Source organism: Stenella coeruleoalba (genome assembly GCF_951394435.1).
Source record: "Stenella coeruleoalba genome assembly, chromosome: 4".
Classification (NCBI taxonomy): Eukaryota; Metazoa; Chordata; class Mammalia; order Artiodactyla; family Delphinidae; genus Stenella; species Stenella coeruleoalba.
This window is the reverse complement of record NC_137149.1, coordinates 7,389,227-7,406,158: the sequence shown is the minus strand read 5'-3', so window position 1 is coordinate 7,406,158 and position 16,932 is coordinate 7,389,227. Positions and strand designations below refer to the sequence as shown.

The following is a 16,932-nucleotide window of genomic DNA, read 5'->3' as shown; positions in this document are numbered from 1 at the left end:
ACTGTGATGTTTTCTGAGAAGCAATAATCGGGGAGATCATCTCTGTCCCTAAATAGTTGTTTATCAGTTGGAGCTAATTACAACACAGCACATGTATGCACAGGATGGAATGGGAGGGAGCATGGGCAAGTATTTCTCTCCTGGAATCAGAGTTCAGAGAAAAGATAACAACTTAACATCGGTGTGAAGTACTAGGAGGAGGAGGTTTTCTGAAATATTTTTAGCATAGGCAACTTAGGTCAAAGATATGAAATATGATCATATTGTGTTGAGGAATAGAAGATTGTTTAGTATAGCTAAAGCTTATGGATGAAATGGCAGTGGGAGCTAAGTATAGATCATAGTGGGCATTTGTGGTCACCTTTAGTCTAGGGGAAAACGTAGAGCTTTTCTTTGTAACCCATAATTCTGCTGTCCATGTATATCAATTAATCTTGTTGTGACATCTATACTTTTCACAAATTATACTGTCATCCACTAAAATCCAACGCCTTAGACTCTGGTGAAGGAAGAAATCTGCAGAGTAGTCCATACTCCCCAATTTATTGAAATACCGTTAATGTACATATTATAGCTCTTAATATTAAGGAACAAAATAATCAACAAAATAGGTGTCCACATTTTCATAATCGGATGTATTTATATAAAATAAAGTTGTGGCCAACCAATTTTTTAAGTTCCAAATAAATACAAATCATGAACAAGAAAAATTAGTATAAGGCTTCTCGGCTATTTCTCATCTTCCTTACATACACAGACATCCTAAGCATTTAACACCTTTTCTATGTCCACATTTTTCTCTTTAGGTGCACTTTATTCTTTTTAATAGATGTGTAAGATTTTATTCTATGGATACAGTATAATTTGTTTAAATTTTTTTTTGCTATTGTAAATGAGGGTACCATGAATTTCTTTATACACATATATGTGAACATCTATATAGAAATTTGAGTAGAATGAAATAGCTTAGAGTATTGATGGCAATGTGTTGCATTTACTAGCATTTCCACTGGCCATTGGGACTTTTCTTGTCCCTATAAAACATGACTATGATTTCTTCAATCTTAATCAAGCCTCAAAAATGTTTTGTTTGACCAGATGCGTGAAAAGAAGAACAAAAACATGAATATTTTTAGAAAGTTTGCCATAGTGGCTACTACTTCTTGTTTCTGTTCACCTGGACTCTAAGTCAACTTGTTATTGATGCCTTCTTTTGTGTCAAAGAAATCACTATTTATATATCATCTAAAAATAAGAAGAGCCAATATTCTTTGAAATACCTTTTGTTACTAAATAATATTTCTTACTTCGAAGACTGGATCAGTAAAATAATGCTCAAAATTTGAGGTAGATATTCTTGGAAAATTAAAGCTCTAGCAAACTGTCACTAAAGGCTAGTAAAATGAAACTGCATCAACTTCCAAAAAGTTGAAGGTTTTTCTACAGTAAGTAAAATCAGCATAACACTCTCAATATTAGTGTTCAAGGTTAAATAACAAATGTCCTAAAATTTTATCTTTTATACAGTTTTAAAAGCACTAAGCACCCAATATGAACTTTTTTTTCTTCTAGTTGCTTCTTTTCAACATTCCATAGAGTTAAATAGAGGATACATTGATATCAATTATTAAAGTTCAGATAATTGTGTTCAATTTTTCATTATAATTATAATCTCAACATTTTAAAATTCCAAAGCTATAAATGGAAAGTTTAATTACCATGATATTTAAAATTGGACACATTGCTTCATCTCCCAACATGATTAATAATTTGTCAGATATTTGTCCTCTAATGCATCTATTTGCCTAAGCCCATAAAATTTAACATAAAAATTTAAAATAATGCTATATATTTTAAATAATTGCATAAGTGTTTATGGAAAAAAACTAAGGTAATTTTTTTTAAATTAATTATTTTGGCTGCGTTGGGTCTTCGTTGCTGCGCGCAGGCTTTCTCTAGTTGCTGCGAGCAGGGGCTACTCTTTGTTGCAGTGCGTGGGCTTCTCATTGTGGTGGCTTCTTTTGTTGTGGAGCACGGGCTCTAGGTGCATGGTCTTCAGTAGTTGTGGCATGTGGGCTCAGTAGTTGTGGCTCGCGGGTTCTAGAGCACAGGCTCAGCAGTTGTGGCGCACGGGCTTAGTTGCTCCTCCGCATGTGGGATCTTCCTGGACCAGGGGTCTAACCTGTGTCCCCTGCATTGTCAGGCGGATTCTTAACCACTATAGCCACCAGGGAATTTCCTAAAATATTTAAAAAATAGTTTTGTAATGAATTTAATGGATGGAATTGTTTTCTAGACAATTTCATAGGTGTTCAAACAAGGCTATGTTTAAGAGCATCTTCATATAATATTTCCACAAGACAGCCTCAATACTCTTCAAAGTAGAAATGGAATTTTTTAAGTTAATTAACTTTACTAAGGACCAATTTTACACTTTAGGAATACTACAGAAAATTTGAAAATAGTAAAAGTAATATATTTAATATTTGACTAATATAGCTTATGTTACAAATATTCTATACCTTGACTTGATTTCTATCTTCCTGTTTTTTGATTGAGAAAAATTATACTTCCTGAAAGAAAAAACTTTTTTCCCTAAGAACAAAAGCATCTGTTCTTGCAACACTTGGTGGGTTCTGCAGCTTAATTAGCAAAGTACTCAATTATATGCTTTACATAACTCTTCAGTAAGCTTGAAAGTATTTAAGGACAACATCCATGTATATTGAAACTATGAAACTGTAACTCCTTCCTCTACTATACATTGTACTGTGCTGGGGTAACGAGAAAATAACTAACAACTTGCTAACTTACATGTGTCTTCATTTTATTTTCCTTTTAGGGTACATAATAATATCTAAGGTGACAAAAGCTAACTGTCTATCACAGAAGATCATGTAAAATGAGTAAAATAAGGAACAAAGAAATTAAAAATAGGATAAACACTGAAGGTTCTAATGAAATAAAATAATATCAGTATACATTTACTGTTTCCTAGAATGACTGTTAGAATTTTTACATAAATTTGTTCATTCATCCTTACAATATCCACATTAGATAGATGTTATTCCCATTTTACACATAAGCTACAGAAATGGTAAATGAGTATGCCAAGTTCTCACTATTAGTAAGTGGTGCAGCTGAGATTCTAAACCTGAGAATCTGACTGCAAAGCCAGGGAAGCTCAAATAGTAATGAATATCTTTTACTTAGCATGCACTTACTGCCTTTTGAATTTACTTTGAATTTAGATGATTAAAAATTTTACATACTTTTCTGAATGTTTAATCTACAAACTCATTCTGAAAAATGTTTCTGGAGGTAAATATGTGAAATACTATTTCTTTAAAATAAAAATTATTTTATAATCATTATCGAATATTGCATTTTAAAACGGAGTATTCAAACTTAAAGAGGTATCTTATATTCACTTTTATAAATGTTTATTTTTATACAATTTTTAAAGGTTACACTCCATTTAGTTATTACAGAATACTGGCTATATTCCCCATGTTGTACACACATCCTTGAGCCTCTCTTACACCCAATAGTTTGTACATCCCATTCCCCACCCCCTATATGCCCACCCCCACTAGTAACTGCTAGTTTGTTCTCTGTATCTGTGAGTCTGCCTCCTTCTTATATTCACTGGCTTCTTGTATTTTTCAGATTCCACATATAAGTGAATCTTGTCTTCCTCTGACTTATTTCACTTGGCATAATGCCGTCTAAGTCCATCCATGTTGCTGCAAGTGGCAAAATTTCATTCTTATTTTGTGGCTGAGTAGTATTCCATTATATATATGTATATACATATATATTTATATATTATATATACCACCTCTTCTTCTCCATCCATCTGCTGATGGAGACTTAGGTTCTTCTTAGGTTCTTCCACACTTTGGTGATTGTAGATAATGCTGCTAAAGAAACGTACATTGGGGTGCATGTATCTTTTCAAATTAGTGTTTTTGTTCCTTTCAGATACATACCCGGGAGTGGAATTGCTGGGTCATACGATAGTTCTATTTTTAGTTTTTCTGGAAACCTCCATACTGTTTTGTACAATGTACAGTGGTGGCTGCACCAACGTGCATTCCCACTAATAGTGTAGGAGGGTTCCCTTTTCTCCACATCTTCACCAACAATTTGTTATTCGTGTTTTGACTATAGCCATTCTGACAGGCAAGTGAAATCTCATTGTGGTTTCGATCTGTATTTCCCTGACAATTAGCGATGCTGATTGAACATCTTTTCATGTGCCTATTGCCGTCTGCATCTCCTCTTTAGAAAAATGTCTATTCAGTTCCTCTGCCTATTTCTTTAGTATTTAAAAAAAATTTTAATTTTATATTGGAGCATAGTTGAATTACAATGTTGCGTTAGTTTCAGGTGTGCAGCAAAGTGATTCAGTTATACATATACACATACCCATTCTTTTTCAAATTCTTTGCCCATACAGGTTATTATAGAGAATTGAGTAGAGTTCCCTGTGCTATATAGCAGGTCCTTGTTGATTATTTTATATATAGTGGTGTGTACATGTTAATACCAACCTTCTAATTTATCCCTCCCCCCTAACCTTTCCCCTTTGGTAACCATAAATTTGTTTTCTAAGTCTGTGAGTCTGTTTTGTAAATAAGTTCATTTGTATCATTTTTTTAGATTTCACATATAAGTGATTATCATATATTTGTCTTTGACTTAGTATGATAATCTCTAGGTCCATCCATTTTGCTGCAAATGGCATTACTTCATTTTTATGGCTAATATTCCATTGTGTGTGGGTGTGTGTGTGTGTGTATGTATGTGTGTGTATATATATATATATATACACATATACACACACACACACATCTTCTTTACCCATTCATCTGTCAGTGGACATTAGGTTGCTCCCATATCTTGGCTACTGTAAATAGTGCTGCAGTGCACATTGGGGTGCATGTGTCTTCCTGAAGTACGGTTTTCTCAGGGTATGTGCCCAGAAGTGGGGTTGCTGGATCATACGGTAGCTCTGTTGGGTTTTTTTGGATTTTTTTTGTCTTTTGCGGTACGCAGGCCTCTCACTGTTGTGGCCTCTCCCATTGCGGAGCACAGGCTCCGGACGCGCAGGCTCAGTGGCCATGGCTCATGGGCCCAGCCGCTCCGTGGCATGTGGGATCTTCCCGGACCGGGGCATGAACCCATGTCCCCTTCATCAGCAGGCGGACTCTCAACCACAACGCCACCAGGGAAGCCCGTCTATTTTTAGTTTTTTAGAGATCCTCCATACTGTTCTCCATAATGGCTGTAACAATTTACATTCCAAGCAACAGTGTAGGAGGATTCCCTTTTTTTCCACACTGTCTCCATAGTTTGTTTGTAGACTTTTTGGTGACGGCCATTCTGACTGGTGTGAGGTGATACCTCATTGTAGTTTTGATTTGTATTTCTCTAATCATTAGCGACGTTGAGCATATTTTCATGTGCTTTTTGGCCATCTGTATGCGTTCTTTGGAGAAATGTCTATTTAGATCTTCTGCCCATTGGGTTGTTTTTCTGAAATTAAGCTGCGTGACCTATTTGTATATTTTGGAGATAACTCTCGTCAGGTTGCATCATTTGTAATATTTTCTCCCATTCTGTAGGTTGTCTTTTCACTTTGCTTACTAAAGCAAGCAGTCAAAAATTACTTAAATAATTGCCACGTATATGGTAGAAAAGGGGGGTAAAATGTATAATCCCAGAACTAAGCCAAACTAAGTGAGAAAATAACTCAATATTAAAAAAAAATACTAACTGAACATTCACAGAGGAGCAAGTATCAAAAGCCAATAAATGCATAAAATATTCAAGCTCAGAAGTAGCCAAAGAATGACTATTTGATAATGACATATTATTTACAGGATAATGACGCATCACTCTGCATCCATCAGAAATGCAGAAGTTAAAATGAGCTATAACATCTATTGTTGTCAGGGATTGAAGGAGAAGGGAATGCTCTCAATGCTGTGGCTAATGCAAAATGTTACAGCCATCCTGGATGCAATCTGGCAATCTGAAATTAAGAATACTAAGAATTAATACTTATTAAAAACCTTTGACTCAGAAAAATAGTATGGAGGGACATTCACATAAGGATGTTTGCTCATAGCAGAGAACAAAGATAAATGTATAGTCATGGGAAAGTATTTAAAAAGTACCATGCCACGGAATACCATGGAATGCCATGCGTCCATTGTAAGCAACGATTGATAGAGATATTAGTTTACTTGGATAAATTTCCATTTTGTAAAAGAAAGTTGAGGTGTGCATATATATGTATGAGGTATCATTTTTGTAAAGCAAAAACAAAACATTAAGCCCTACATCAGGTAAGTGAACATACTGTAATAGCATAAACATCAATAATATAAATGTTTTTTATATAATTACATGAGCTTAAATAAAATTGTATCATTCTAAAAATGAATTGCCAACTTGGACTACTTTGGGAGATATAATGATGTAAAAAGAAAGAAACTGAACTTAAAACTATGCATCTCATAAATTTATATAAAATTATGTATTGAAATTTTTAATGGACTTTCAAAGTAAAATGAACAAAACCAATGAATATCTATTTAAAAGCCAGAGAGTTCTAAAAAAAAAAAAAAAAGCCAGAGTTCTAGAAACCCATCATCTACCCTTCTGATATGATTCCTGAACATCAAAGTACTTAGGGAAATACCAGAGAAACAGAAAAATTTTACTAAGTTGATTAAAATCAAATTTCTTCAATTAATTTTGAGATCACTAGTTCTTCTTCCTGTTTCTGAATACGAGAGCTAAACTATTTTTAAAATTTGTAAACGGTATTATCTTTTTTCCCTTTCAAAAGATTACTTTTTCCTAATTATATCTAAACATGTTCACATTTGCCTTAAAATAGCCACTTACTGCAGCAGTTACCATGCAATAATTGTTTCTGCTAATAAGAGAGATTTGATTTAGATGTCTTTTACTAACATGCATCCAAACATTAAATCAAAAAATGAAGTGTAAATACGGGATCCCATCATATATGTTACAAAACACTTTGGGAAAATATCACTTTCATACTTGCATCAGTGTTTTGGATAATAATAGACGTTTGGCTCAAACCTACTATTAGTTTCACAAGCTTTTTAAGAGAGAAGTCTTTTTATTCTTTAATTCTATACACTTGGATTAACAGAAGTTAGACCTAATGCATGCTAGCCTAATGAAAGAGAAATAATGAATCAAACCACATTTACTTCAGTTCACTTGTTCACAGACTCACTCATTTGTGAAATCTAATGAAACCATTCTGGAATGAAAGGGAGAAAGACGCAGAAACTGAAAGATTTGTGGGAAAATCTGAATTAATTTGAGGCAGTAAAATAAAGAGTTTTAAGGAGGCTGATAGTTCCTGTGAGAAAACATTGTGAACAACTAATTTTACTGAATTCAGTGCATATTATTGCACAGAATTGACTTGCTTGCCTGATCAATTTGATTGAATATGTTAAGCCATGCTTCATTGTTAGCAGAATTTAGAAACAGTTACCTTGGGTTACAATTATCCATAGAAAGTAGAATTATGTACATTCTAGTTTATTAATTGAAACAGCTTTTAATCATTCACCTGGAAACCTATAAAGAGTTCCAGATCAAATATTATTGTCATTTTAACCTACTGGAAATTTTCAGCAGCTGAAATATATGTGAAGGAAAAAAATAATCACAACCAGTTAATTACCTACTAATTTCAGGAATTCTTGGTCATTTGAATTTATCTGAGATTTTGAGTCTAATCCAGTTTTGTAGCACTATTAGAACAACAGTAACTTAGTTGCTTTTGTTATTTTATACACACACACACACACACACACACACACACAAAACCTTCAGTTCTGGTAAATACTGATAAATTAATTTAGCTCACTCCAAATCAGTAGTAAAATGTGGTTTTGTATACATTTAAAACACACATACACTTAACAAACTAATATCAAATATGTAAGAATTTTGTTGAAAATCTATAACAAAACCATATAAATATCCTGTTTTTTCACGTTATCAGTGCTAAATTTGTGTAGGAATGCAGCAGAATGACGGTTTAGAAAATTCGGGAAACATGGGAGCCAGAAAACCATTCTTCTGGAAGTTAGATCCCTTTAAAACAAAATACGTAATACACAACTTGTTTTACACATTTTGGGTCCTGCCTAATCTTTAAAACAGGAGTTTATATCCATGCCTTTATAGGACACTTCCTTTACTCACATAAAAATGTATACATCTGGTACATATCTTCAAGTAAAAATAAAATGTATATAACAATTATTTTAGGAGCTTCATATGAATCCAAAATATGGTGATTTCACAATGATTTTAGCCATTCCCCTCTTCATGGACATTCAGATGGTTGCCAGGTTCCATTTGTTCCTACTAAGACAGCTGAAATAAAAATCCTCACTTCTGTATTCTCCTTCCTGGACTTCACTTTTATAGAATAGGCAGCCAAAAGAAGTCTTGACCCTAAAAACACAGACATTTTTAAGTGTAATTGTGCTGTGGCTAGCCTGCTTGCCTATATTATCAGGTAATTCCTGTTTTCAATGGTAATGAAAGTCACCTTCTCCAGGATCCCTTTAACATTAAATGTTATTTTCCATTTAATACTAATTGTAAAAAGAGGCAACTTTGTTCCTTATATTTATCTCTATTAACCACTCTATTTACCATATGGTCTTTGAGCTACTCTTGAGCCCACTTTTTACAGGGAAACTTCAGTCTTTATTTCTCCAGCCCAACCTGCCACCCAGCTCCTAGGTGTTGTTAATCTTGTTTAATAATTTCAGCACAGGTTATTATCAGGTTTTCCCTTAAAGTAGCCACTCATGGCACTGCATGTGTGTTTAAATACCCAAGCATGCTTTCATTGATCTCCTAAAATAAATGTTAGTGTCAAAAGTTATTTCTCCCTCTCTCTGGTTTTGCTCATTGCCAGCTGGTCATTCATTTTCAACTATTTTCCTCTGATGAATATGCAAATATATTCTGTAAGAGAATTTCCTGTCCTAAATACTTTTCTTTTGCTCTAAAAGAAAAACTACATCTGTGTGAGTATGCTATTTTTGGATTGAGTATTTTTCTCTCTGTCCCATGATTTCTACCAGGTGGTACTACCGATTAAAAGCTGTTGCTAATCTGATACCTTTTCTTCCATAAGCAACTTGTAATTTACTGGAAGCTCTGGAATATTGTCTTTATGCTTGGAATTCAAGATATTCCCTATCTTGAATATCTGGTAAAGGCATTTTAAAATGAGTCCTGCCTGGACATGATGAGATTTTTACATCTTTCTTTGGATCAGATATATTGTTCCCTTTGATTTATGTAATCATTTCTTCTATATCATCTATTCCTTTTTTCTAAAACACATATTAATTTTCATATTATATCCCTGGCAACTATCCTAAAACCCTGTTTCCATTTCATGCCTTTTCTGTTTTGTTCTGTGGGTTTTCAGCTATTAAGTTCATATGATTTGCCAAGCCACTAACTTGGTGCTGAATACTGATGACCCAGTCTTCCAGATGCTTAAATCAGTTTTCAAAATGTTAATATCATGATTCTAATGACTTAATTGGTGCTCCTCGAGGGCTCATATTATCATGTTGTTTAGGTTGTTATCTGCCGACTCCAATGACTGTTTCAGCATGAGCAACTTAATCTCTGGGTCCCATTTGTTATGCCTTCCTGTGGTTCCTTGTGCTCTTAAACATAGTGTGATTTTCTTCCTTTCACGCTCTTGGTGATCACGTTAAGTTATTAGACTGGCTTGGACAAAGGGATATCACCAGAAGGCACAGCTTTTTCTACGCCTCTGACCAAGCAGGAGACAATCTCTTAACAGCCCACTGTCTCTCTGCGACCCGGCAGGTACAGATCTTCTTCAAGCATCTGTGTACTGAAGCACTGCTGGTTACTGGGAAATCCTGTTCTATTCCTCAACTCAGAAGCAAGTCCTGTGTTTCAGGGCATCCAGATGAAGCTTCTGCCTCAAATGCCCTCTCTAGTTTTGACGTTTAAAATACTATCGTCTTATCCCAGAGAAGCTAGGAGATTAAAAAAAAAAAAGGGGGGGATATGTTTTTTTTCCCTCAAAACATCTCTTCTGGTAAAACTCTCTTCAAATAAAATAATGAAATATTATTTAGGAACATAATATATCCATAGGTATTACAATAAATAATACTTTAGTCTGTTTTTTTCAAAAATTCATGTGCAAACTCCTGTACTCAGAGGCTCGACATGTGGCCTTCTCATTTTGTTACCAGCACCAATCAGGGTGGGCGTGGAGACAGGAAGGAAGAAGGAATGCCAGTGGGGTATTTAGTCTTTATAATATTGCACTGAAATTTTAGCTCAGTAGTAATTCTAAGCAGCCATTTTCTTCTGTGGAAGAAATGACGCAAGGTGGGAAGGGGCAAAAGGGTAAAAGAATCAATTACTTGTTGGCAAGACACAGTGTGACTACGCCTCTCCTTTACTCTCGTATGAATGAATGCTACTTATGAAACATAACATTAGTGGAGCAATGCTGCTGACTACAGAGTAGATTCTAGAACTTTGTCAAAACAGGAGCTCATAACACATCGACCCCTCCTCTCACGTGTAACACGTCACTCTCACGAGTAGGAGCATCGTTCAGGAAGCCTCCTGCAGGAAGCATTGGCTGGACACTATTGTTTGGCGGTCAGTCGGTTTCATGGGGTTACTCCATAACTCCCAAGGTTCTTATTCTTAGAAGTATAATGACAAGAAGGTGAAGTGTTTAGAAAAAAGTTAAATTGACAGTGTAAAATAAATTCTATGAAGACTATTAAGTAGGTTAACTATTGCTGCTGAAACAAATAGGCCTGAAAATACGCACCAAAACATTCAGAGTTTCTTGCTCACATATGAGCCCAAGGAGGTGGCAGGAGGAGGGCTGTCTGTTGCTCAATGCAGTCACTGAAGGGCCCTGGTGGTGGGCACGTCTGCATCTTCAATACGTGGTTTCCAAAACTGCTCTGTGAGTTGTGTTCATTCCTGTCGGAAGAGGGAAGGGCACAGATGAACAGATATGGGGGGAAGTTCAAGAGGCCAGCCTGGAAGTGGCTCCCACCACTTCTTCTCAAGTTCCATTGACTGAAATGCAATCACATGGCCCACCGGGAGGCTGGAGAACGCAGTCTAGCTCTAGGCCTAGAGAGAAGAGAAAGTTAAGTCTCTGCTTCATGGGCTTAAACTAAGCTAATTAATAAATACAGAAATATCAGTTTAACATGATGTACGTATGGTTGAACATTAAGGATGATCCATACTTATCTAGAGGCCAGGATGAAATCAGTTCAGTACTTTTATCTTCTCTACGCTTATAAACCACACTTCCAAAAGGCTCTACGTGCGCAGCCAGCTAATGGTAAATGGCACATTTTTTCTCTTGAGAGGAATGTTAGAGCTCATTCGAGCTTTTGAGAAAAGCATGATATATTGGGGGAATGTCTAAATTTTTTCTTCTATTATTTTTTAGTAGCAGCACTCCTCTTTGATTTTGCTTGGTGAAATCTGCCTTACCAATTTGCCACTGCGTGTCGGTTTTGTGGGAATGGCATCAGCAGACCTGCTCCAAAGCCATGCCCCAATTACATGTTTGCCTATGCACCAACCATGCTAATCAAACTATAGCCCTGGGCATTAAAGTCTCACATGGACTAATACAAGGACAGAATGTCATGAACAACTAATTCTAGTTAATTACAATGTCAATGCCCTGAATAGGAAGCACTGAGTTCTGTGCTGAGATTGACAAGCTCACTTGGCTTTTTCCCACCCAAAGCCCAGTCCTTAGACTCCCTTTGATAGAGTGAGCAGTATCCCTCCCATTATATATTTGACTTCTTTTTTTTTTTTTTCGGTATGCGGGCCTCTCACTGTTGTGGCTTCTCCCGTTGCGGAGCACAGGCTCTGGACGCGCAGGCTCAGCGGCCATGGCTCACGGGTCCAGCCGCTCCGCGGTATGTGGGATCCTCCCAGACCGGGGCACGAACCCACGTCCCCTGCATCGGCAGGCAGACTCCCAACCACTGCGCCACCAGGGAAGCCCTTGACTTGTTTTTTATTGATTTTTGCTTAAATGAGATTCAGGATCTTTTGCTCCTTTCTGAGGAAACTAACTCAAACACCACGTAAACCTCCTTAGCTAGGCCATCCAGAGAAAAGATAAGACAGTAAACCCACATTTGCAGTTAAAAGGTGTACAATTGTAGCAACTGGGATTAACTGGTCTTTTCTGGCAAATAATTACTAAGTAAGTTAATAACCAGGATTGTGGGGATACATGTTCTTAGTGGTACCAGGTATCATCCAAGAAGGCAAAAGAAAAGAAAATGGTAAGATTCAGCAGGGAGGAAAACTTTGCCCGTCTGTACAGGAACATGACACACCTCTCAGTGATGTGTAGCAGTGCTCCTGTATGCCTCTCAAACATCCATTCCACATAAGGTTTAAGAACTAAAAGTCATATTTTCAGGAATCAAAAGCCACCAGGTTCATGGCTTCAGCTTCTACCCAGAAGGAGAAATCATTAAGTGCTGTTGACTACCTGTTTGCTTACTCTATAGAAACATTAGTTTTATGACCTTGAGGGCATATTATAAAACTTAACTTTTCAGGCCAAGAGACCTCAGTTGATAATTAAAACTAACATGCTGCAGCTATTTTTATTTCTATGGCTTAAAAATATTTAATTGGCATGTACCCTGAGGCTTTTTGCAATGGGTTTATCTTTACAAATAATTAATAATCAACATTAAAAGCAATATTTTAATTTCTAAGCAATTTAACTGTCCAACAAGTCTACTGTGGTTGTATTTTTGTCAGACAGTCTGAGAAAAGCAGATATAACAGATGAATATAATCAGCATTAACATAAAAGGGCCTAAGAAGAATGAATTAAATTCATTAAGCTGGCAATTTCAAAATTACCATTTTAAAGGAAAAACTGGATACTATGAATTTATTTTGTAATTAGCCTGTGAACTATTTGTTTTGAATATACGTTTATAGCAAAGGCCTACGGCTATTATATACGTATGTCAATCTCAGGTATGACAATGTTAACATGCTAAACTCAGAATCATCTATATAACACACATAACCATCAAACTACCATAAACTTTGATTCCACAGTCAACAACACTTAGCACCCAAGAAAAAAGTAAGGTTTTAGGTTTGCTGACCATATAATGAAGCTAGGAGCTTCACATATGGTATACCCATTCAAATTTGCATTATTGTCATTTCCATTCTGAAGGTAATACTACTAATTCAAAAACTTTGTCTCTTTTTCCCTCTTTCTACCTCTCTTCCTCTCACTCTCCCTCACCTTCTATCTTGCCCTCTATCTCTCTCTTCCACTCATCTGTGAAATCAGTCTAATTTGATGCTAACATTTGTAAATCTGCAATTCCAACATTTAGATTTTTCTTAACGCCTGATATAGTGTACATTCCTTTCAGTTAGCAATATTTGTGTATATGTATATATGGTGTTATACTGATATGAATATACTGATCTATCTTCTTCAGCAACAACAAACCAATTAAAAAACCCACAAGGAAATCTCAAATACTTTATGTTTGAGATATTTGAGATGCTATATTGATATGCTCACAGCTAAATTTAGGTCAGTGAATGGGTAGTTCAATCACAAATTGAAAGATGGGAAAAAAACATACAAACTTAAAATAACAGAATCAGAAAAATAAAGATCTTAAGTCATCCTACTGTAACCCCTGGACGGTAAAACATCATGATAATCCTCTCGATAGTGAAGAATCCACTGATCTCTAACCAGGCTGTAATTTCAGGTTAGCTCAGCCTCTTTACCAAGACCCCTTTTTAAGAGAGATCTTGGGAAGGAAGCAGTTACATTCATGATCAGGGAAATGAACAGAACATCAAGGCCAGATATAGATTAAAAGATCATGATTTGGTAAGGCTTTGGTTTGGGTTATTAGCAAACAAACTCCAAAGACTGAATTAAGAAATAGAGGATTTTTAGGACTTGAAACTTCAAGCCTCTATTGGGAAGGGAAGAACAGATATTTAAGGTACTTTCCAGAAGTGTACTTGGGCCTTTGAGACACCTCAGGGTGGAGTATCTACAAGAAGTTTTCTCTTGCTAATATAGATTACTTTTCCTATAAACACATGGATGTATTATTTTGTTCCCACTTCCCACTAGGAAGAGGATGAGGAAAACAGGGAAAAAACTGTATTACTAGTAATAAGATTACTTTTCCCCCCTCATCTATCAGATCCAAAGCATTTTGGGTTTTAAAAATATTTCCATTTTGAACTTTCTCTAACTTCCCTAAATAGTATTTTAAACTGAAAATTATTACTCCATTTCACTTTTAGAGCTAAGGTTGGCAACAGCCTCCTGCTATTGCGTGTTCCAGGGTAATTCACCATTCCTGCTGGTATCATTTTAAAGTTTCCATAGCTTTGTAAATAGTCCATCACTTTCGAGTGTTTCACCTGTTTCCTACTGGACTGATTCAGAATCCTTGATTTCCCTTTTTCTTTAAGCCCCACAGTGAAAGAATCAGCAAATGCTGACATTTCTACTTTCAAATTATATCCATAACCTTATCTTACCATATTCACTGCTAACCATTTTCCCGTGCTTCCCCTTTTATGCCATGGCATAGGGAGGTTGATACTACTTTTATCAACACTGAGGTAAAAGGACAAGGATGTTCACAGCTGAAGTGATGGACCATTGGGGATAAGAGACATCTAGGTCCATCAAACTGCCCTCAAGGGCTCAGAGGACTGATATCTCTGCATTTAACCTGGGAAACTCTGCTCTGGTCTAAGTCGTCATTTTCAATGCCTGAAGTATGGCAAGAGGCTTCTACCTGCTCTCCTGGCCCCCACTACTTCCCTTGGTCAGAAGAGCTGGGGTTATCGTTTGAATCATGCCTCAATCTCCTTGTTGCAGACCTAAAACCCTCAAGTGGCTTTCCATTACAGGTGGAATAAAATCCAAACTGAAAGACCCATATAAGGCCTGTCTTCTGCTAACCCTCCCCAACTTCTCACCTGCAAAGTATTTACTAGACACCTGCTACATCCTTAGTTGTACCTCAGAAACCCCTTGGTTAATACTCTTTTTGGCCCATTTTCAGTTGTTCCTTTTCCTTAGAACACTCCCCTCAGAGCTTCACTACCTTGTATATCTCATATATTATTTAATTCAAGGATGCCTCCTTAGAAAACCCTTTTACAGTCCAACTGAACTAGATTCCTGTACCAGTCACTCTCTACTGTATCACTGATCTTTTTTCCTCATGGCTCATATCAACCAGTAAACTTATCCTATATATTTATTGATTGATTGATTTTTCTGGGCTCTAAGGATAGAGATATTGTCATGAATTTACGGCTGGAAGAATAGCACCTGATTCATAGTAGGTGTTCAAAATTATATGGTGACGGTTGCTGTATGACTTGACTCGAGAAGCTTAAATCTCCTTTAAGCCTCTTATTTCTTTCCATTGAATTGGAACTAATTGCGTTGCTAATCTATCATTGTGTGGACCTGAGGATTAATTGACATATTTATGTAAGAGAATTTGGTGTTCTACAAATGTCTAGACCTACACAAGTAACATGTTGCAGTGGTATGCTGGAGACAGCTCCAAGATTGCAACAGCTATTAAATTTTCAGAAATCTTGTGAGCTGGCCAACACCACACTGCATCTTGAAAGCAGCCCCAGTAGAAGTAAGTACATCATGGAAATCAGAAAATACTACAAATCAGGGCCATTTTGCCCTCAAAGATCTGGTTGTTAAATATCTACCAGTACATCACAGAATTCCAATCTGCAATCATAAATATGCCTCTTTAATAGCAATACTACAAAGACTATATTATAAAGTAGTAAAAATTTTAAAGTAAGCTTTATGGATTAGGAAACAAAATAATATTTATTAATAATACCTTCGAATCATATTTTATTTAAATTTGGATTTGTAATAACTAAATTATAATACACTTGCATCATCAAATCTGCTGTTTTAGGACATGTTCAAAAAAAGCAGCATTTTGGGCTTCCCTGGTGGCGCAGTGGTTGAGAGTCCGCCTGCTGATGCAGGGGACACGGGTTCGTGCCCCGGTCCGGGAAGATCCCACATGCCGCGGAGCGGCTGGGCCCGTGAGCCATGGCCGCTGAGCCTGCGCGTCCGGAGCCTGTGCTCCGCAACGGGAGAGGCCACAACAGTGAGAGGCCCGTGTACCGCAAAAAAAAAAAAAAAAAAAAAGCATTTTGTGTTCAGACACAGTCATTTCAAAGAAATGAATTCTTTGAAATTTTATAAAATCTAAGATAGATAGTATCTTTCTCGCCAAGCCTTCTTAAAATCCTGAGACAGTGATCTACTATTTCACTGGGCATTAGAATCAACAAGACACTTCTGAAAATTTCAAAACCCGTAAGCCGCCGCCCATGACCAGTTAAATTTGAATTTCTGATGTTGGAACCCAGATATCAGCATCTTTTTAAGCTCCCTAAATGACTCCAATATGCAGATAAAGTTGATCCACTATCCTAAGGCATGAGAGGCTTTAAATGGGCAGCATGCCTAGTAGATATAGATTTGCTATGAATATAGATATAGATGGAATATTTCTGCTTAAACCTTATGCCAGTCAAGTTAAACTTTTGTAGATACATTATGTCATTATCTCCGAAATGTGTTTGGTTGAAATCCAAGGAAGATAAATGAGCACTCTTCTTAGAAATGGTTTAATTTGGCAGACACCACCACTTCCATAAACAAACTGTTCAACAAAATCAATTCTTGGAATCATTATAACTTTAAGA

At 36.3% G+C, this 16,932-nt stretch overlaps 1 long non-coding RNA gene across 1 annotated transcript in view; it reads right to left on the bottom strand.

Moving 5' to 3' along the window:
* Window positions 1-538: 538 nt before the first annotated feature.
* The window catches only part of LOC307185884, a 74,622-nt gene continuing 58,228 nt past the window's right edge, over window positions 539-16,932 (bottom strand). Inside the window, exons 2-3 of the long non-coding RNA XR_013828197.1 lie at window positions 10,928-11,085; window positions 539-2,239 (exon numbers count right to left, since the gene is read on the bottom strand). This is a non-coding gene — a long non-coding RNA (uncharacterized lncRNA). The remainder of the gene's footprint in view (window positions 2,240-10,927; window positions 11,086-16,932) is intronic.